The sequence below is a fragment of the Triticum aestivum genome, chromosome 7D, assembly GCF_018294505.1.
Source record: "Triticum aestivum cultivar Chinese Spring chromosome 7D, IWGSC CS RefSeq v2.1, whole genome shotgun sequence".
NCBI lineage: Eukaryota > Viridiplantae > Streptophyta > Magnoliopsida > Poales > Poaceae > Triticum > Triticum aestivum.
The window spans coordinates 95,080,572-95,100,619 of NC_057814.1; positions in this window are offsets into that span (position 1 = coordinate 95,080,572).

A 20,048-nucleotide genomic window follows, 5' to 3' on the forward strand; every position below is an offset into this window, starting at 1 on the left:
GTGCCTGAAAGAGAGAAACAATGAAAATTAGTAATTAAAGGGCTCAAGCTAGCATGATGAATGAATTGCATGAATCATGAAGCAAACCACATACCCAGTTGCGCCCGAACTGATATAAGTTGGAGCTGCCTTGATGGTGTGGCACACCTTCCATTTGGGCATGTTTGTCCTTGGCCTGGTTGTGGAGGGCTAGCCATTCTTGTGAGCACCACTCATCGACCAACACCTCCCAACAATCCATCCGATCCGCACACCATCTCGGAGGCGCCTAAGTTAGCAAATAGAAACTTGAGCGCTACGGCTAAGAATTACTAAATGAAGGAACTTAAGTAGAAGGCCTTAAGAATTACCTTCATGTACTGCTCCTTACTCAGGAACTTATCGCGGCACGCCGGCTTGGTCTTCTTGATACCACGCAAGGCGTAGTAGTCTCGAACAGCCTGCACCCGAGCCTCGTGCCGTAAGTTCTAGAGTAGGCGCTTGCAGACGTTCTGGATAACATTTGCGCAGTCCTCCTCGTATCCCTCCTCACACCTGTAGAATGTCTGCAATCAAATGAGACAATATTGATTAGTACAATTAATAACTAGCTAGTTGAAGATTTTGAAATGTGTAAAGGAGAAATTACCCAGAACGTCCTGATCACCATGTCTGCCCTCGTGTCGCACACGACACCGTCGATAATGACATCCGGCGGGGCCGGGGCAGCCACGTAGTGCTCCCAGCTCAACCCAAGCTCTGGAAGCCGACCCTCACCAGGCAACGTGACAAACCCCGGGAAGTTTTGCCGGCAAAGAACTCCAAGGATGGAGTTGGGCCGGCGGACACTATGATGGTGGTCCCAACCCCTGCAGCATGACAAGGCCAACGCATTAGTTATTTGAAGAAACGTGAATGCGGTGGGTACAAAAATATTAAATGCACTTACGTACCTCTCCCCATCAGGGAAGATCAACCACCTCTGCTCGCGGGTCGCCGGCACGGACGGGAGCCGTGTAGCACCACACTGGTAGACGGTGCCACCCTCCTCCTCAAGATCAGTCGGCTCCCCGCCATCATCAGCATGGCCACTCGGCTCCTCGGGCTGATCCGGCCAGGTACCCCATCCGGACGTGTGCTCCTCCGGGGTCTCGTGGGCCGAAGGCCAGTCAACCCGAGGCTCGTGGGCCCAAGACCCGTGGACCGGAGGCTCGTGGACCGGAGTCCATGTAGCCTCCTCCTCGAACGAGTCCACCCTAGCAGTCACGTGCTCGGGTGAAACAGCTGGGGGTGGCGGCGAGGAAGGCGCCCTAGCAGTCACCCTACCTCCTCTCCCGCGACCACGTGCCCCACCTCCTCTCTTCCTACCTCGTCCCCTGCTGGGCACCGCGATGGACGAAGAAGGGCCCGGCGGTGTGGACATACTGTCCAGCAACGCTCGGCGAAGAGGTACGTCTGGAATCGAAGACCTCAGACCACGCGCCGAGGAAGAAGGGGCCTTGGCGCGCTCCCGACCAGCGCCCACCATCTTTCAACACCTGCCATGACAAACAGTAAACGAAATTAGTACAACATAAAAAAAAAGACCGACATGAATAATAATATGTGTATCACTTAAGTGTATCATCATCAAGTACAACATTAAAAAATTTAATACCTGACACTACTAATAATCTCGATCAGTATCATCAATAAATGCATAATCATCATCACTATAATCAATGACGGGCTCATAGGGTTCAGTGGCATCAACATGTGCAAGGCCACCTTGACGTAATCGGTCAAGCAATGACAGGTCATCCGCAGCAGTAACCTCTTCTTGTTCCGGCTCTTCTTGTTCCTCCTCTGGGGTGATGTCGGATTCACTGTCACTGTCTACTTCAATGTTTTGGGGTGAAGTATAGCGGTTCTTGAAACGCTTTTTGGAAAGACGTGTCTCTTGGAAGAATTCTCCTTCATATGTGTCTGGGTTAATGTGAGGTTCATAATCCTCTTCCTTTGGGGGAGATAGTCTAGCACGTGGCGGCACTTCATAAACGACATCCCAACCTTTCAGATTTGGATTAGTTTGGCAGGCCCACGGTAGATAGAATACTTGGGTCGCCTGTTGAGCCGTAATATAGACATCAAGAACATCTAAATGGGTGCTTTGGTTGATTTCAACTAGCCCCATATGTTCATGAGTTCTTCTAGTCTCCTTCGACTGAAACCAATAACATTTGAAGACTACGACATTCGGTGGGTTTTCACCATAGAATAGAAGTTCATAAATTGCTTCAACTCTCCCATAATACTCGGTACCTCCTTCGCCGATAGCAGATACACAACAATTTGTAGACTTTCGGTCGGCCATAGATAGCTCTTTGCCATAGGTACGAAAGCGATGCCCGTTGATGTCGTATTTGTCAAATGAACGGACCTTATAGTCAAAACCATTAGCGACTTGTCTCAATTCGGCGTCCATAGACTCTGAATTAGCCTACAAGTTTAATATGAAAGGATTGTTGCATTACGCACAAATTAGCGAATGAAACCGGGATAGCCGCCTACAAATTAGCCTACAAGTCTAATAGAAATTACCGTTTGTTTGAACCAAGAGATGAAACCGGGATAGCCGCCACCTTGCTTTGCGAGAAGCTCATACTCTTCGACAGAATCCTTTTGGATCACCGCTCCATACGAGAATAAGGTGACGTATTGACTGTATGAAATATCCAGGAATAAGAGCAGTTCAAAGGAAATAGAAGTTGCGAAACTATGTACCGAGAACTTACTCGATGTACGGCCGCACTTCTATCAGGTTGTTGAAGATATACAACGAAATGGTCCGCCATTGTTCGTTATCCAAAGATACTGGATTTGAAACACTGGCTGGTGCGAGATTCCCTTTGAATAGGCTGAGGTTGGATCCACCCTTTTTAGGGTCGTCAGCATTGTACCGAGGCTTCGGATTATGCAAATGACGATTTTTGGCTTCGTAGTGTGCTGTCACGAAGTTTGTCGCCTCCTCAGTGATGAATGCCTCAGCCATCGATGCTTCAATTCTACGTTTATTTTTACATTTTTGTCGAAGCGTCTTCTGCATCCTCTCAGTTGGGTAGCACCAACGATTTTGCACGGGCCCCCCCAATCTTGCCTCGGTCGGGAGATGCAAAATCAAATGTTGCATTGGATTAAAGAAGCCCGGTGGAAAGATCTTCTCTAACTTGCAGATCAACTCTGGCGCCAACTCTTCCATTTCTTCTAGCACGCCAGGCGATAGTTCTTTCGCACAAAGAACACGGAAGAAATAGCTGAGTTCTGCCAGTACTAGCCATTCATCCTCAGGGATGAAGCCACGCAACATCACCGGCATTACCCGCTCAATCCATATGTGCCAATCATGACTCTTGAGACCAAATATCTTCAATTTATCAAGACTGGCTCCCCTCTGTAGATTCGCTTCATACCCATCGGGGAACATCAACTGCATTTTCACCCACAAGATAATTTCCCTCATAGCCGGCCTTCCAAGATTGAACCATGCCTTTGGCTTCGTCCAGTTCTGTTTTCCTTTCGGTTCTTTCATGTTTTGTAACGGCCTATCACATAGCGCCTCCAGATCGACTCTAGCCTTAGTATTATCCTTTGACTTCCCATCTATGCCGAACAATGTACCAAAAAGTGCCTCGGCGATATTCTTCTCAGTGTGCATCACGTCGATGTTGTGTGGGCAAAGGAGGTCTTTGAAGTAAGGCAGATCCCATAAGCATGTTTTGTGAGTCTAGGCGTGCTTAGAATTATACCCCTTGAAGTACCCTGGACGCTCAGGATCTGGCTCGAGAGTGTTTAACTGATCCAGGGTCTGTTGGCCTGTCAATGCATGTGGTGGAGAGTTTTTGACAACTCTACCTCTGATGAAGTTCTTCTTGTCTTTCCTGAACTTATGGCGAGGATTCAGGAACTCTCTATGCATGTCGAAGCAAGAAAACTTGCGACCGGCCTGAAGCCAACGAAACTCAAGAGCTCCCTTGCATGTGGGGCACGGGAACCTTCCATGCACACACCAGCCAACGAATAGCGCATACGCCGGCAAGTCATGCGTCGAGTACATGTACCAGACACGCATTATGAAGTTCCGTTTGCTATAGGCATCGTATGTCTTGAACCCATTATCCCAGGCTTCTTGCAATTCGTCCTTAAGCGGTTGCATGTACACATTCATATTTTTCCCCGGATAGTTGGGCCCTGGAATTATCAACGTCAGGAAAATGTTCTTTCTTTGCATAATCTGTCCGGGGGGGAGATTGAGTGGAAAGACAAATACGGGCCAACAACTGTATTGGGCTGCCGTCATACCAAACACACTGAACCCATCCGTGCTGATGCCGACTCGAGGATGCCTCGGATCTGCCGCTTTGTCACCATGTAATTCATCAAACTTTTTCCACGCAACACCATCCGATGTGTGTACAATCATCAGATTCCCATCTGCATCTAGTTCGGTTCTTTTGCCCGTTTTGTGCCATGTCATCTGTCTGGCCGTCTCTTCGACCATGAAAAGACGTTGAAGTCTTGGTACGATTGGCATATACCGAAGAACACTAACGGGGATTTTGGTCTGTTTCTTCTCACCCATACCGTTGTCTACCACAACATACCTGGAAGACTTGCAAATGGGACAACAGTTCAAGTCCGCATAATCAAGCCTAAACAAGACACATCCTTTCTCACAGGCATGTATCTTATCATAGGGCATCTTCAGTGCATGGAGGATTTTGTCCGACTGGTACAGGTTTGCAGGCATTACATGGCCTTTGGGTAGAAAGCGTCCAAATACTGTCATCATTGCATCGTAGCATTCTCTGCCCAAGTTGAACTGAGCCTTCAGAGCCATTACTTGTGAGATGGCATCCAACTGACAAAGCTCAGTGTGCTCATGGAGCGGACGTTTTGAAGACCCCAACATTTCATTGAAGGCCTTTGCAGATTCCTCCATCTCCTCGTCCGAATCCCGAGCATCATCAAAGTCTTGCACCATGTTTTCCATACCGGTACCATGCTCGTCGGTGCGACGACGATCCACCTCAGCTCGGTCACGTTGGGCAGACTCACCATGAAATGTCCACACCGTATAATCGGGCGTAAAACCACTCTTCTGCAGGTGTTTGCCCATTTCAGCCTCTGTCCTCTTTTCCCAATTGCCGCACCGTAAACAGGGGCACCAGGTTTTCCTCTGGCCATTTGCAAATGCGGCTCGCACAAACCCCTTGGTTTTTGTGAACCATTCAGTGCTCCATTTGTTCTGACCAGTGTGACCGGTGTACATCCACGCATGATCACTCATCTTGACTTTCAGAGCTACTAGACACACAACAAATGTATATATATAATTCACCATGTATGTATTCATCAGTTGATCTACTTTGTCAATTTTATTACGTCCATGCAACCTACACTCTAATAGGTAATGATAGGTCCTAATCCCACCCGAGTATGTTTAGATTGGGTTCATTTTCCCATGCTATGCCCCGGATCCTACGCAAAATTTCGGCAGCACCTCCCCGCTATTCTCCTGATACACGTCTCTGCAATAAACAGAGAGGATGTGTACCCGGAGAACAACAGGGGAGGCACTGACGAAATTTATGCGTCGGATCTGGAGCAAAGCATATGGGAAAACGAACCCAATCTAAACATACTCGGGCTGTGTAACGCCCCGGATCCGATGCGCCAGGTGTCTACCAGTTATTCGCTGTCGTTGCCATGTCATTTGCTTGCGTGTTGCATTTTGCCATGTCATCATCTGCATTTCATATCATGACATCATGTGCATTGCATTTGCATACGTGTTCGTCTCTTGCATACGAGCATTTTCCCCGTTGTCCGTTTTGCAATCCGGCGCTCCTATCTCCTCCGGTGCACCCCTCTTGTTTTCTTTCGTGTGCGTGTGTCAAACTTTCTCGGAATAGGCCGAGGCTTGTCAAGTGGCCTTGGTATACTACCGGTAGACCACCGGTCAAGTTTCGTTCCATTTGGAGGTCGTTTGGTACTCCAACGGTTAACCGGGCATCCGCGAAGTCTGTTTTGGCATTGCAGTAAAACCCCCCTCAAAACCAGCCCAAAACACCTCTAAGTCTCGGCCATGCTCTCGGTCGTTCGATCACGATCGCGTGGGCGAAAACCGCACCTTGTTTGGACTCTCCTAGCTCCCTCTACCTATATATATATATGCCTGTTCCCCCGAAATCCCGCAGTCTAAACCCTAAAAATCTCCCCTCTCCGTGCCGGACATGTCCGACTCCACCGGACACAGCCGCCGCCGCCGTCCGCGCCAATCCGGGCGTGCCATGTGGCACCGGCCGCCGTTCTCCGCCGCTGGCCCGCGAGCCCGCAGCGGGCCCGCGAGGCCCATCCGCCGCCGCTCGCCTCCCGCGCGTCCGCCGCCGCCTGCGCCTCGCACCCCGCCGCCACCGTCCTCCGCCGCCATCGCCGGACCTCGCCGCCGCCGGCGACCGTGCCTCGCACCCTCCGCCGCCGGTGCCGCCCTCCTCCGTCGCCCGTCGCCACGTCACCCCACCTCCGCGCCCGAGGCCTCCCCAGCCCGTGCGTCGCCCGCCGCCCGCCGCCTTGGCCGGAGCCGCCGCGCCGGAGCTGCACGCCCCGCCGGCCCCGTCTCCCGCCGCCGCCTCCCGCGCCCCGTCTCGCCGCCCAGCGCCGTCCCCTCGACGTCCGCGCCCGGATCCGGCGAGATCCGGCCGGATCCGCCATCTCCGGCAAGCCCCGCCTCCTTCCCCGCCATCTCCGGCGAGCCCCGCGCCGGCGAACCTCGTTTCCCGTACGTTGACTTTTTCCCTCACCCCGAAAATATTCCCAAGTCCCCAGTTTATATTAATATGTGTGAATGTTCTCTGCACCGTAACTTCTTGCATGTAGCTCCGATTCACGCGTGTAATATGTCAAATTGTTCGTCCCGTGATGCTCTTCATTTTGTTCAATTGCACCTTGTTCATTAGAGTTCATCTTGATGCCCAAATCTCTGTTGGAAGAGGGCTAGTTGCTGTTATTCTCTGGTTCTTGTCAGAACTTGGAGATTTGTCATTTTTGTATCTTTTAATCTGTGCATCTTTTGAGCATGAGCTCTACATGTGTTTTGAAGTATGCCCTGCCATCTTTCCAGTGGTGTAGTCCATGTATTTTTTTGATCTCTGTGGTGACTAGCACAAACATGCAAAGTAGGCTCCGTAATATTTCTGATTTCAGAGACTTAGTGATTTCTCTAAGTCCTTGTCTGCTGTAACTTTGTTGCCATGTAAACTTGATGCTACAGAGAGATCCATGCATATTTTGGAGATGTTCAGTAAGTATGTTTTGTAGACATTGTTGTAATTGATCCATTCCTACAATTGTTTGCAATTATGGAGTGCCATAGCATGTCTCAATCTTGCTCTACGTTTGCTATAAAATATTCCTGGCAGATTCTTAACATGATATTCATTTTTGCCAAGCTTATTGTAGTTGTTCCCTTCATGCTATGCTTTTGCTCTTGCCATGGTTAGCTTGATAAACATGCCATCTTGCTGTAGGTATGCTTGGTTTGTCATGCATTGCTCTGTAGTGAGTGCATCAAGCTCACAAAGAGGCCTACATATTAATATTTCTGCCATGCTCTGTTTTCTGCTAAGTCTGGAACCTGATAACGAAACTTGCTATGTTTACATGCTTGCCATCATACCTTCTGGTCCTTTTTGGCTTATGGTCAGTAAGGGACTTTTGTTATATGCTTTGATTAGATTCATGCCATGCCTTGTTTTGCCATGTTAAGTTCTTGTAGCATGTTGATTTCGTGCTCTGAACATTGCTACCTGATGTTATTTCTGCCATGTCCAGTAATTTTGCTAAGTCTGTGAACCTGTTATTATTTTGCAATCTTGCCATGTCCTTTTGAGCATGTTCTAGTGATTTCTGGAGATAGCTCAGTGTTCATGTTTTGTTGTGCTTTACCTGTACATCATGTCCATGCCTTTTGTTTTCATGTTGGGTTGCTGTAGCATATTGTTTTGATGCTTGCTATATGCCTAGTTGCTGTTCTGGACAGATTGTTGCTATGTATTGGTTGGAGTGTATGTGTTGCACCGTTGCTCCGTTTGGAGCGTGCTCTATATGAAACTTGCTTAGAATTGATGTAGTTCCATATTATCATGTTGCATCCTTGTTTTGAGGTGTTTGCTTGATGTTTGTATGCATTTTGCATCAATGCCATGTTTGTCTTGTCTTGCTCATATCTTTTAGGCCGTAGCTCCGAATCTAATGAACTTTATATGTAACTTGACTAGAATTTCGTGTAGATTATCATGGTGCTCTTTAACTTGCTGTTTAACAACTTCAACTTAATGCTTGTTCAGTTCTGGACCAATTTCGAAATTTGCATATGAGGACTTACCGGAATTGTTATAGGTTGTTTCCGGCCTCATTTAAACTTGCCTTGATGTGTTGTTCTTGTATGCATCATCTCTTGTCATGAGTAGCTTCATATAGCCTTGTCATGCATCATTCATGGTTGAGCATCATGCCTTGTTCTTGTGTGGTGTGTTTACCTTGTCGTGTGCTTCTTCTCGATAGTTCCCGTGTCGTTGTGATCGTGAGGATTCGTTCGTCTTCGTGGCTTCATCTTCTTCATGGATTCGTTCTTCTTCCTAGCGGGATTTCAGGCAAGATGACCGTCACCTTGGATCTCATTACTATCATTGCTATGCTAGTTGCTTCGTTCTATCGCCTTACTGCGCTACCTATTCACTTGCTCTTCAAGCCTCCCAAATTGCCATGAACCTCTAACCTTTGTCACCCTTCCTAGCAAACCATTGTTTCGCTATGTTACCGCTTTGCTCAGCCCCTCTTATAGCGTTGCTAGCTGCAGGTGAATATGAAGATTGCTCCATGTTGGATTATGTTTATGTTGGGATATCACAATATCTCTTATATATATTTAATGCATCTATATATCTTGGTAAAGGGTGGAAGGCTCGGCCTTATGCCTGGTGTTTTGTTCCACTCTTGCCGCCCTAGTTTCCGTCATACCGGTGTTATGTTCCCGGATTTTGCGTTCCTTACACGGTTGGGTGATTTATGAGACCCCCTTGACAGTTCGCTTTGAATAAAACTCTTCTAGCAAGGCCCAACCTTGGTTTTACCATTTGTCCAGCCTATTTCTTTTCCCTAGGGAGTCGCTCTCTCGAGGGTCATCTTATTTTAACCCCCCCGGGCCAGTGCTTCTCTAAGTGTTGGTCCGAACTGAGTAGACTGCGGGGCCCCCTCGTGGAAACTCGAGGTCTGGTTTTACTCGTAGGATGTCTCATCCGGTGTTGCCCTGAGAACGAGATATGTGCAACTCCCATCAGGATGTCGGCGCATCGGGCGGCTTTGCTGGTTTTGTTTTACCATTGTCGAAATGTCTTGTAACCGGGATTCCGAGACTGATCGGGTCTTCCCGGGAGAAGGAATATCTTTCGTTGACCGTGAGAGCTTATCATGGGCTAAGTTGGGACACCCCTGCAAGGTATTATCTTTCGGAAGCCGTGCCCGCGGTTATGTGGCAGATGGGAATTTGTTGATATCCAGTTGTAGATAACTTGACACTTGAACTTAATTAAAACGCATCAACCGCGTGTGTAGCCGTGATGGTCTCTTCTCGGCGGAGTCCGGGAAGTGAACACGGTTTCTGGGTTATGTTTGACGTAAGTAGGAGTTCAGGATCACTTCGTGATCATTGCTAGTTTCACGACCGTTCCTTTGCTTCTCTTCTCGCTCTCACTTGCGTAAGATTAGCCACCATACATGCTTAGTCGCTGCTGCAACCTCACCACTTTACCCCTTCCTTTCCCATTAAGCTTTGCTAGTCTTGATACCCATGGTAATGGGATTGCTGAGTCCTCGTGGCTCACAGATTACTACACCACCAGTTGCAGGTACAGGTTTGCGATGATCATGACGCGAGAGCGATGTTTACTTGTTTGGACTTCTTCTTCTGCTTCTTCTTCGTTCAGGGGATAGGTTCCAGGTCGGCAGCCTGGGCTAGCAGGGTGGATGTCGTTTGAGTTTCTGTTTATGTTTCATCCGTAGTCGGATGTTGATCTTATGTGTGATGTATTGATGTATTCTTGCGGCATTTGTATGCTTTGTATGTTCCCCAAATATTATGTAATGTTGATGTAATGATATCCACCTTGCAAAAGCGTCTTCAAGATGCGCTTCTATCCTTTGGTGGGACCGTCGAGTTCCTTTAGGATAGGGTCGCATCTTGGGCGTGACAGGCTGTCCATGGATAGCGTTGGACAATTCGAAAGAATCAAGGTTATAAATATGCAAATGCATGCATATTTATAACTATGACGCTTTCAAACGGGAGACACATATTGGTTACGCATACTGATGATTCAAGACACATATATATCTAGCTATCAAGTTTCATCGGAATAGATCAAATAATTAATGGGGGAGGAGGACATGTCATTTGTGCTCACCCACGAACAAAGGGGCAGAGCTCGTCAAACGCACGGCGAGGTCGTCGAACACCAAACCTCGCAGCGATGAAACAACTGCACATTTAAAACTACCCGATCAACACAATTATATATGTTGTTTTTCATAACAAAATCGAAAGATATATGACCTAACTAATAATTCACAAATATATGACCCCGTCGGCTTCTGGAAGGCCAAAGAACACCTTTTCGGGGTCGGGGTCTCGGGGTCGGGGTGTCGGGTCGGGGTGCCGGGTCGGGGTCGGGGTGCCGTGTCGGTGTCGGGGTTGGGGTGTCGGGTCAGACTCGGGGTCGGGGTGTCGGGGTCAGGGTCGAGGTCGGGGTCGGGGTCGGGGTCTCGGGGTCGGGGTGTCGGGGGTGTCGTGTCGGGGGTCGGGGTGTCGTGTCGGGGTCGGGGTGTCGTGTCGGTCTCGGGGTGCCGTGTCGGGGTCGGGATCTCGGGGTCGGGGTGTCGGGTCGGGGTGCCGGGTCGGGGTCGGGGTGTCGTGTCAGTGTCGGGGTCGGGGTGTCGGGTCAGGCTCGGGGTCGGGGTGTCGGGGTCGGGGTCGGGGTCGGGGTCGGGGTCGGGGTCGGGTTCTCGGGGTCGGGGTGTCGTGTCGGGGGTCGGGGTGTCGTGTAGGTGTCGGGGTGCCGTGTCGGTGTCGGGGTGCCTTGTCGGGGTCGGGGTGCTGTTTCGGGGTCGGGGCTTCGGGGTGTCTCCTCCTCCTCTTCTTCTTCTTCTTCTTCTTCTTCTTCTTCTTCTTCTTCTTCTTCTTCTTCTTCTTCTTCTTCTTCTTCTTCCTCTTTCTCCTCCTCCTCCTCCTCCTCTTCTTCTTCTTCTTCTTCTTCTTCTTCTTCTTCTTCTTCTTCTTCTTCTTCTTCTTTCTCCTCCTCCTCCTCCCTCCTCCTCCTCCTCTTCTTCTTCTTCTTCTTCTTCTTCTTCTTCTTCTTCTTCTTCTTCTTCTTCTTCTTCTTCTTCTTCTTCTTCTTCTCCTTCTCCTTCTCCTCCTCCTCCTCCTCCTCCTCCTCTTCTTCTTCTTCTTCTTCTTCTTCCCCCTTCTACTTAACCTAAACCTAAACTAACCTAAACTAAAAACCTAAACTAATTAAAACTAAACTATTTAAACTAATTAAACCTAAACTTAAACAGAAAAAAAAACAAAAAAACAGAAAAAAAAAACAAAAAAACGAAAAAAAAGGGAGGAGGGGCTCACTGTGGGGAGGGCCGGGCGGGGCCGGCGACGGAGGGCCGGGGCGGGGCGGTGGAGGAGGCGGGGCGGCGGGGGGCCGGGGGGCGGGGGGCCGGGATGGCGGGGGGCGGAGGAGGCGGCGGGGGGCGCGGGGCGGCGGGGGGCCGGGACGGCGGGGGGCCGTGGCGGCTGTGGGCCGGGGCGGGGGGGCGACGGGGCGGTGGGGCTGCGGGGAGCCGGGGCGGCGGGGCGACGGGGCGGCGGGGGCGACGGGGCGGCGGCGCGCGGCGGGCGGCGGCGGCGGCGGCGGCGGGGTGGGAGGAGAAGGGCGCGAGGAAGTGAGTAACGGGCGGGGGGTACGTGCCGTTAGTCAAGTGCCTTCTTTGCCGTCCGCCAGCCTTTGCAGTCCGCCTTTTTGCCTCTTTGCCGTCTGCTAGCGGACGGCAAAGAGGTGGGCCGTTATGATTTTTTCAAACGAGCGGGGGGTGGGGGCCACCACACTCTTTGCCGTCTGCCAGCGGACGGCAAAGATTCTTTGCCGTCCGCTGGCAGACGGCAAAGAGCTTGTAGATGGCAAAGAGCTTCTTTGCCGTCAGCCTTTTCTTTGCCGTCTGTTTATGTGTAGCTGATGGCAAAGAGCTTCTTTGCCATCAGCTAGCAGACGGCAAAGAGCTGGCAGATGGCAAATTAGCTGATTCCAGTAGTGTCTCGCAAATCAGCCCAAGTCTTTCAGCTACTGTGCCGAGGCCACGGATGCCGATGATTGGCTCGTGGACATCAACAAGCATTTTGAATGTAGCAATGTCAGGCCTGAGGACTATGTAAAGTTCGCTTCTTTCCAGCTCAAGGACCAAGCTGCTGATTGGTATCAACAATACAAAGATTCCAGAGGAGGTCGTGTGATCACTTGGACTGACTTCTATCGGGACTTCAAAGCGCACCACATTCCACAAAGTGTTGTTGAGAGCAAGCGTGAGGAGTTCCGCAATCTCAAGCAAGGCAACATGTCTGTGTATCAATACAACATTCAGTTTCAGAAACTTGCTCGCTTCACTAAACAAGACGTTCCTGATGAAAAAAGCATGATCTATCACTTCAGAGGTGGCCTTAAAGAGGATCTGTAGTCAGCTCTCGTTCTTGTTGAGCCTACTCAGTTTGATCAATTCTATAATATGGCACTGAAGCAAGAGGCTGCTCAGCTCAAGTGTGAGGCTTCTAAGAAGAGAGTCAGAGACGCAGTTCAGTCTTCTTCTTCCTCACTTGTGACAGCTAAGCAACAGAAGTTCTGGTTGCCTCCTCCTCCTCCATTTCATCAGCCTTATCAGCAGAAGCAGAAAGGTGGCCATGGTTCTTCCAACTCTTCCAACTCTGGCTATCAGAACAAGTCTCAGAATCAAGCTCCAAAGTCCAATGCTCCTTATCACCGTCCACTCTCAGAGGTGACTTGCAACAAATGTCAGCAAAAAGGTCACTATGCTAACAAGTGCTTCAACCAGAGGCGTCTTCCTCCTCCTCCTCCTGTCAGATCTTCCAGCAATGCAGTGGTCAAGCATAATCCAAAGTCTGCAAAGGTGAACATGATGAATGCAGCTCAAGCGGAGGAATCTACTGATGTGATAATGGGTAATCTTCCTGTTAATGATATTCCTGCAAAAGTTCTTTTTGATACTGGTGCATCGCTTTCTTTCATATCAAGACCATTTGCATTTAAGCATGAGTTGGTTTATCAAGATTTGCCTAGACCGTTATCAGTTGTCTCTCCGGGTAAATTCATGAATGCAAGCTCTATGGTTCCGAATGTGTCCATCAAGATGGGCGACTATAAATTTCAGTCTTCTCCAATTGTTCTTGGTGACTCGGATATTGATCTTATTCTCGGGATGGACTGGCTTTCTAAGCACAAGGCTCAACTTGATTGTGCTGCCAGGAAAATTCAATTGACACACTCGTCTGAGGATGTGATTATTTATGCAGCTCGTGATGAAACCATTCGGTTTTTCTCTCTCAATGAGAAGGGCGAATTGAATGCCATCTCTCAAATTCCAGTCGTTTGCGAGTATCAAGATATCTTTCCAGAAGAGCTTCCGGGTATGCCTCCTCATCGGCCAGTTGAGTTCGTTATCGAACTGGAGCCTGGCACTGAACCCGTTTGCAAGCGTCCATACAAGCTTGGACCCAACGAGCTGAAGGAATTGAAGAAGCAGCTCGATGAACAAGAACGTCTGGGTTTGATCAGACCGAGTTCTTCTCCATGGGGTTGTGGTGTTCTTTTTGTAAAGAAGAAGGATGGCACGGACCGACTTTGTGTCGACTACTGTCCATTGAACAAGAAGACAATCAAGAACAAGTATCCACTTCCCAACATCAATGAGCTATTTGAGCAACTCAAGGGTGCTAAAGTATTCTCGAAGCTTGACCTTCGTATGGGGTATCATCAGATTCGCATTCGTGAAGAAGATATTCCCAAGACAGCATTCACAACGAGCTTTGGTTCTTATGAATATACTGTCGTGTCTTTCGGCCTTGTCAATGCTCCTCCAGTGTTCTCTCGGATGATGAATTTCATCTTCAACCCCTATACCAATGAATTCGTTCTGGTGTATCTCGATGATATCTTGGTCTTCTCCACGAATAAGCAGGATCATGCCAAACATTTGCGATTGGTGCTCGACAAGCTCAGAGAGTATCAATTCTATGCGAAGTTCTCCAAATGTGAGTTTTGGCTCGATGAAGTTCTTTTTCTTGGTCACATCATCTCTGCCAAGGGCATCGCTGTTAACCCCAAGAAGGTGTCCGCAGTTGTGAATTGGGAACCTCCTCAAAATGTCAAGCAGCTTCGATGTTTTCAGGGTCTTGCAAGCTATTGCCGAAGATTCGTTGAGAATTTCTCCAAGATTGCAAAGCCTCTTTCCAACCTCCTACAGAAGCATGTGAAATATGTCAGGTCTCCTGAGTGTGACATTGCTTTCAACACTCTCAAAGAGAAACTAGTCACAGCTCCTGTCTTTACTCCTCCTGATGAATCCAAGCCATATGAAGTTTTCTGTGATGCTTCTCTCCAAGGTCTCGGTGCTGTGTTAATGCAAGAGAAGAAAGTTGTGGCCTATACCTCTCGTCAGTTGAAGCCCAACGAGAAGAACTACCCCACTCACGATCTTGAATTGGCGGCAGTTGTCCATGCATTAATAACGTGGAGACATCTCTTGTTGGGAAGACAAGTGGACATTTTCACTGATCACAAGAGTCTCAAGTACATCTTCACTCAGCCCAACCTCAACCTCAGGCAGACTCGATGGGTCGAAATGATTCAAGAGTACAATCCGAGTATCGAATATACTCCAGGCAAGGCCAATGTCATTGCAGATGCTTTAAGCAGGAAGGCTTATTGCAACAGCTTAATTCTCAAGCCTTCCAACCGGATCTTTGTGAAGCTTTCCGCAAGCTGAATCTCCAAGTTGTTCCTCAAGGCATTCTTGCGAACCTCATAGTATCTCCTACTTTGGAAGATCAAATTCGTGAGGCACAACTCCTTGATGCCATGGTGAAGAAGGTGAAACGTGGTATCGACAAGGGTCTTCCCAAATACAAGTGCTATCGCATTGATGACAGAGACACTTTATTCTTCGAGGACTGGATTGTGGTTCCTAAAGGTGATCTAAGGAAAGTCATAATGAATGAGGCGCACAATTCTCTCCTGTCCATTCATCCTGGAAGTACGAAGATGTATCATGACCTCAAGCAGTCGTATTGGTGGACTCGAATGAAGCGAGAAATTGCTAAATTCGTGAATGAATGTGATGTCTGTCCAAGGGTGAAAGCAGAACACCAACGACCATCTGGTCTCCTCCAACCTCTTGCTATCCCAGAATGGAAGTCTTATCATATCGAAATGGACTTCGTGACTGGATTTCCTAAGTCCAAGCGCAGAAATGATGCTATCTTCGTTGTCATTGACAAGCTCTCTAAAGTGGCTCATTTCCTTCCAATCAAAGAATCCATCACAGCAGCTCAGCTAGCAGAGCTTTACACCTCCAAAATTGTCTCCTTGCACGGCATTCCACAATTGATTTCTTCAGATCATGGAAGCATCTTCACCTCTAAGTTCTGGGACTCCTTCCAGAAGGCCATGGGCACAAACATTCGCTTCAGCACAGCTTTCCATCCTCAAACTAGTGGCCAAGTCGAGCGAGTCAACCAAATTCTTGAAGATATGCTCAAGGCTTGTGTCATTTCCTTTGGCATGAAATGGGAAGATTGTCTTCCTTATGCTGAATTCTCCTACAACAACAGCTTCCAAGCGAGTTCGGGCAAGGCCCCATTCGAGATTCTCTATGGCACAAAGTGCCGTACTCCTCTCAATTGGTCAGAGACTGGTGAACGCCAACTTCTTGGCAATGAATTAATCACTGAAGCTGAAGAAATGTGTAAAGTCATCCGTGATAATCTCAAAGCCGCGCAATCGCGCCAGAAGAGTTACTATGATAGTAAGCACCGTGATTTGGTTTTCGAGATCGGAGACCATGTCTACCTCCGCGTCTCTCCAATGAAAGGCACTCGTCGCTTGGGTATCAAAGGGAAGCTTGCCCCTAGATACGTGGGTCCTTTCAAGATCATTGGCAAAGAGGCGACCTCGCCTATCAACTTGAGCTTCCTTCCAACTTCGCGAACGTGCACGATGTGTTCCACGGGTCACAGCTCCGCAAGTGTTTCAAGACGCCTGAGCGCACTATCAACTTCGAAGAGATTGACCTCCAGGAAGGTTTGTCTTATCATGAGCACCCCGTTGCTATTCTTGAAGAAACTGAGCGCAAGACTCGCAACAAGTCAATCAAATTCCTGAAAGTGAAGTGGTCGCACCATTCCGACCGGGAAGCCACCTGGGAACGCGAGGACCATCTCCGTTCCGAATATCCGGAGTTCTTTCAGTCCTAGATCTCGGGACGAGATCTTCTCGTAGTGGTGGAGTGTTGTAACACCCTGCATGTAACTTGCCATATTTGTAACTCCGACTCTTGCCATTTTCGGCTATGTGCTATGATATTCCCTCCGTGGTCGGGTTTTGTCTTTCGTTTTGCATTTTGTCATGTCTTGCATTTTCATATCATGTCATCATGTGCATTGCATTTGCATAGGTGTTCGTCTCTTGCATCCGAGCATTTTCCCCGTTGTCCGTTTTCCAATCCGGCACTCCTATCTCCTCCGGTGCACCCCTCTTGTTTTCTTTCGTGTGCGTGTGTCAAACCTTCTCGGAATGGACCGAGGCTTGTCAAGTGGCCTTAATATACCACCCGGAGACTACCGGTCAAGTTTCGTTCCATTCGGAGGTCGTTTGGTACTCCAACGGTTAACCGGGCATCCGCAAAGTCCATTTAAGTGTCCAGCAAAAAACCCCTCTAAAACCAGCCCAAAACCCACTAAACTCTCTTCCATGCTCTAGGTCGTTCGATCACGATCGTGTGGGCGAAAACCGCACCTCATTTGGAGCCTCCTAGCACCCTCTACCTATTAATATGTGGGCATCCCGAAATACATTTGCAGACGAAATCCTAGTTCGTTTTCCCCTCGCGCCGCCGGACGTGTCCGCCTCCGGCCGGACGCGTCCACTCCGCCCGCCGCCGCCACGTGTCGCGCTGCCACCGCCGCCGCCGCCGAGGCCCGCCGGCCCACCCACGGCCCTCCCGGCCCGCACCGCCGCGCCTCCGCCCGCCGCCGCCTGTCCACGCCGCCGCCGGCTCGGCCCCGCCGCCTCCGCCCGGAGCTACGCCGCCCCGCCGCCGGCCGGCTCCGCCGCGGCTCGCCGCCCGCCGCCGACCACCTCCCCGTCGGCGCCGCGCCGCCCTTCGGCCTCGCCTCCTCCCTCCGGCCGCCGCCCCGCCTCGCCTACCTTCTCCTCCGGCCGTCGCCGACGAGATGAGCTCGGGCTCTCCCGATCTGGATCGGACCTGGTAGCCCCGTTGACTTTTCTCGCCCCCTCTTATTTCTCCAAGTCCTCAAATATCTTCAGCATGTGCACTTGTTCGTGATGCTATAAATCTGTGCATGTAGCTCCGATTCGCCCGTGTAATATGTCAAATTGTTCGACTCGTGATGCTCTTCCTTTTGTTCAATTGCACCATGTTCATTAGAGGTCATCTTGATGCCCAAATCTCTGTTGGAAGAGGGCTAGTTGCTGTTATTCTCTGGTTCTTATCAGAACTTGGAGATTTGTCATTTTTGTATCATTAAATCTGTGCATCTTATGGGCATGAGCTCTACATGTGTTTTGAAGTATGTCATGCCATATTTCCAGTGGTGTAGTCCATGTATTTGTGCGGTCTCTGTGGTGACTAGCACAAGCACGCAAAGTAGGCCTTGTAATATTTCTGATTTCAGGGACTTGGTGATTTCTCCAAGTCCTTGTCTGCTGTTATTTTGTTGCCATGTAAACCTGATGCTACAGAGAGATCCATGCATATTTTGGAGATGTTCAGTAAGGATGTTTCGTAGCTATAGTTGTAATTGATCCATTCCTGCAATTGTTTGCAATTATGGAGTGCCATAGCATGCTTCAATCTTGCTCTACTTTTCCTATAAAATATTTCTGGCAGTTTCTTAACATGATATTCATTTTTGCCAAGCTTATTGTAATTGATCCATACATGCTATGCTTTTGTTCTTGCCATGGATAGCTTCATAAACATGCCATCGTGCTGTAGGTATGCTTGGTTTGTGATGCATTGCTCTGTAGTGAGTGTATCAAGATCACAAAGAGGCCTACATATTATAATTTCTGCCATGCTCTGTTTTCTGCCAAGTCTTAAACCTGATAACGAAACTTGCTATGTTTACATGCTTGCCATCATATCTTCTTGTCCTTTTTGACTTATGGTCAGTAAGGGACTTTTGTCATGTGCATTTAGTAAAACACTTCCATGCCTTGTTTTGCTACTATAAGTTCCTGTAGCATGTTGATTTCGTGCTCCGAACATTGCTACCTGATGCTGTTTACTGCCATGTCCAGTTTTTCACCAAGTCTGTGAACCTGTTATCTTTTGCACTTTTTCCATGCTTGTTTGAGCTTGATATATTGTGGTCTAGCCGTAGCTCAGTGTTCATCTTTTGTCAAGTATCTCCTGTAGATTACTACCATGTGCTTTGTTGCTATGTTGGGGTGCTGTAGCATTGTTGCTTGTTGCATTTTAAGTGCTATCTTGCTGTTTATCGCAGATTCGTGTCATTCTTGTTTTGCTTGCCATTTGCAAACCGTGCATCCGTTTCCGGTGATCTTTATATCGATTTCGACCGAAATCATCTCATATTTCCAGTGGCATGCTTGGTTTGCCAAGTTACTGCCATGTTCATCATTTTCCTTCCGGAGCACGCATATGCATCACATATCATATCTTGCATATCATACATGTTTTGCATCATGTTGCTTGCGCATTTCTCGTTGTTGATTGTGGTTCCGTTTGTTTGTGTTCTTGTCTTGGGTAGAGCCGGGAGACGAGTTCGTGAACGAGGAACCTGTCGAGTACGCTTACGAGGATCAAGCTTTCGACAACTCTGAGAACCTTGCGGGCAAGATGACCTCTAATGAACATGGTGCAATTGAACAAAATGAAGAGCATCACGAGACGAACAATTTGACATATTACACGCGCGAATCGGAGCTACATGCATGGAGTTATAGCATCACGAACAAGTGCACATGCTGAAGATATTTGAGGACTTAGAGAAATAAGAGGGGGCGAGAAAAGTCAACGGGGCTACCAGGTCCGATCCAGATCGGGAGAGCCCGAGCTCGTCTCGTCGTCGACGGCCGGAGGAGAAGGTAGGCGAGGCGGGGCGGCGGCCGGAGGGAGGAGGCGAGGCCGAAGGGCGGCGCGGCGCCGGCGGGGAGGTGGTCGGCGGCGGGCGGCGAGCCGCGGCGGAGTCGGCCGGCGGCGGGGCGGCGCAGCTCCGGGCGGAGGCGGCGGCGCGGACAGGCGGCGGCGGGCGGAGGCGCGGCGGTGCGGGCCGGGAGGGCCGCGGGTGGGCCGGCGGGCCTCGGCGGCGGCGGCGGCGGGCGGAGTGGACGCGTCCGGCCGGAGGCGGACACGTCCGGCGGCGCGAGGGGAAAACGAACTAGGGTTTCGTCTGCAAATGTATTTCGGGATGCCCACATATTAATAGGTAGAGGGAGCTAGGAGGCTCCAAATGAGGTGCGGTTTTCGCCCACACGATCATGATCGAACGACCTAGAGCATGGAAGAGAGTTTGGTGGGTTTTGGGCTGTTTTTAGAGGGGGTTTTGCTGGACACTCAAATGGACTTTGCAGATGCCCGGTTAACCGTTGGACTACCAAACGACCTCCGATTGGAACGAAACTTGACCGGTAGTCTCCGGGTGGTATATTAAGGCC